The sequence below is a fragment of the Salvelinus alpinus genome, chromosome 6 (genome assembly GCF_045679555.1).
Source record: "Salvelinus alpinus chromosome 6, SLU_Salpinus.1, whole genome shotgun sequence".
Lineage (NCBI taxonomy): Eukaryota > Metazoa > Chordata > Actinopteri > Salmoniformes > Salmonidae > Salvelinus > Salvelinus alpinus.
In genome coordinates, this window is record NC_092091.1 from 24,310,650 (window position 1) to 24,313,743 (window position 3,094).

At 43.7% G+C, this 3,094-nt stretch overlaps 1 long non-coding RNA gene across 1 annotated transcript; it reads right to left on the bottom strand.

Annotated features, from left to right (window-relative positions):
- Positions 1-779: 779 nt before the first annotated feature.
- On the bottom strand, positions 780-2,579 carry LOC139577827 (uncharacterized). The gene is made up of 3 exons (XR_011675421.1): positions 1,994-2,579; positions 1,660-1,765; positions 780-1,345 (listed from the first exon to the last, which is right to left on the bottom strand). It is a non-coding gene; the product is annotated as an uncharacterized lncRNA (long non-coding RNA).
- Between the last annotated feature and the right edge of the window lie 515 nt (positions 2,580-3,094).

The window sequence follows — 3,094 nt, forward strand, 5'->3', positions numbered from 1 at the left end:
TAACCCTCTTGCCAGCTTTTCCTTGAACCTCTCAAGATTCTGATAAGTTACCTCTGGTTTGTTCAGCCATTCCTATGGGAAAAATCAATGGGGAAAGAATAGGGTTTTGGAAGAAACACAGAAAATAAGGTCTGAGGTTTACACAGGCTTATGAGATCTTGTATGTTTTGTTCATTGAGATAAATTGAGTTAACTGATGAACATTTAGTGAATTCTGGAGAATTTGTTATAAAAAAAGCACTTAAATCACAAATGCTTCATAATTCATAAAGGTCATGTTAACAGACTGCTATTATCTCTTAGAACAAAACGTATACGATCTCCTAAACCTGTGTTAACCTCAGACCTTATTTTCTGTGTTTCTTCAAAACCTTATTTTCTTGTACATGCAATAACAATGCCTTTGCTTCCATCTAGTGACTAAAACTTGTATAGCTTTAAATGTGGCATTTACTAGTCTGAACTCGTATAGTAGCCTACTACAAGGGGTCACACACTTGTTGTAATCTAGTAGGTCAGGGTTTCCCAAACTGGGCCTGTGGCCCCCCCTGGGTGCACGTTTGGGTTTTGCACTATCACTACACAGCTGATAGCTGATTCAAATAATAAAAGCTTGATAATGAGTTGGTTATTTTAATCGGCTGTGTAGTGCTAGGGTAAAACCAAAACGTGCACCCACATACGGGGGGGGGGGGGGGGGGGCATGGGGCAGGACCAAGTTTGGGAGAACCTGGCCTACTAGACTACAACAAGTGTCTGAACTCCCCCCCCCCCCCCCCACACACACGCTCATCCAAGCCAACTCATCCCAGCCTGACTGTGTGTGATGTCCCAACTAGCTCCTCTCAAGGATGTGCTCCCTATCTGGAGCCTTTCATGCCCCCCAGCATTACTTCCAGCTCCTCTCCCTCCCATCCTCCCTTCCAATGTGTTCCAGCTCCTCTCGAGGATGTGCTCCCTCCCTTCCTCCCTTCCAATGTGTTCCAGCTCCTCTCGAGGATGTGCTCCCTCCCTTCCTCCCTTCCAATGTGTTCCAGCTCCTCTCGAGGATGCGCTCCCTTCCTTCCTCCCTTCCAATGTGTTCCAGCTCCCCTCGAGGATGTGCTCCCTTCCTTCCTCCCTTCCAATGTGTTCCAGCTCCTCTCGAGGATGTGCTCCCTCCCTTCCTCCCTTCCAATGTGTTCCAGCTCCTCTCGAGGATGCGCTCCCTTCCTTCCTTCCTCCCATCCAGCTGAATTTGGCAGCTCCCCTCCTTGCCATAATCGTTGCAAGCTTAGAACGCCTTTGTTACAGGAAATTAACTCTTTGTTGGAGAACAAAACATTATGGTTCAAAACCGCTCAGTCTGTGAAAAATTGAAGGAACCAAATGAATGTAAGAGAACAGAGCAGAAACATTTCACATTGTGCCATGAAAAAGACGGATTCAGATTTACTCCTCACATATTTTAACAGGGTATTCATGTACTAAATGGCTACTGAGGAATGGAGAGGGTGTGAGGGGAAATTCAATGGAAATAATTAAGTGGTTGGTGTTAAACACAGTGAGAGATCTCACTGAACAGTCATGGAGAGTTGGGAGAAAACCCTATGCCAAGTTTAGAATGATTACATTAGAGGACTAGGGGAGGTGGAGAGAAGTAGTAGAGTGGTAACTTACTTATTCCAAACCCCCTCCCACGGTGTGCAGCCTGCAGCTCTGTGATCTTTGGGCCCTCTGCTCTGGGGAGAGCTGCAGCGAAGTGCAGAGGGTATAATCCCTTTTGCTGGAACACAAGAGATGAGAGGAGATATTTGAATGTAACTTTCCACTGGAATAGACCAACCAACCGCCCTAGTCTTTTGTCACCATTAAGCCATTCCAGAAACCACAGTCATATTGAAACATCAACTCTGTGTAGTCAACTAGACCCAGCTAGGAGTAGCCAATGTGTTATGTTAGTGGGGCTAACTCAGAGTGAGAAATAGTAAAAGAAAGGTGAGAGATAACCCACCTCTGAAGGCAGGCACGTGCTCCACACTCCAGCAGACGCCTGACAGCCTGGATGTGGCCTGCCTTCATACCAGGAAGAAGACAGGCATGGGCACACTGGAGGCATTGGGGTCTGCTTCCCTGTCCAGTAGCAGCTTCATGGTTGTTTGCCTGCCCATGTGACTGAACAAAGAGATGGGGGTTAATCAACTCCACCCTAAAATTATGTCAATCAGCACATCCCTTTCATTTGTGATATTGCTTTGGTTTATTTAGAGGATTATTCTATTGGATTATTTTCTCCATGGTTTGCAGTTTTACTTACATAAATTCACATTTATGTCAGTAAGGATGGCCTCTCTAAAATGAACCCACAATATTTCCTATGAGCTCAGAGCCCTGGCTGTCCAAATACTTACTCCTTATGAAGCACTCACTTCCAAATCTCGTTTTGGGACGAGACTGAGTTTATGAAAAAAATTATCCTATTTACACTTTGTAGTCAATTCTGACACTAAAATTAATGTTACTGACTCATATCGATGCCACATAGAACGTTTATAACCAGATAAGTTGGTTCTAGGAGGTAGTTCCCTTTAAGGGCTTTCTGTATAGCTATGTAATGTATAGTGAATTCAGAAAGTATTCAGACCCCTTCCCTTTCTACACATTTCGTTACGTTACAGCCTTCTTCTAAAATAGATTAAATTACATTTTTTCCTCATCAATTTAACACAATAAACCATAATGACAAAGTGAAAACAGGTTTTTATAAATTTTAGCAAATATATTAAAAATAAAAAACAGAAATACCTTACTGCATAGGTATTCAGACCCTTCGCTATGAGACTCAAAATTGAGCTCAGGTGCATCCTGTTTCGATTGATCATCCTTGAGATGTTTCTACAACTTGATTGGAGTCCTCCTGTGGTAAATTCAATCGATTGGACATGATTTGGAAAGGCACACACATGTCTATAAGTTCTCGCATCTGACAATGCATGTCAGAGCGAAAACCAAGCCATAAGGTCAAAGGAGTTGTTCCTAGAGCTCCGAGACAGGATTCTGTCGAGGCACAGATCTGGGGAAGGGTACCAAGAAATTTCTGCAGCATTGAAGGTCC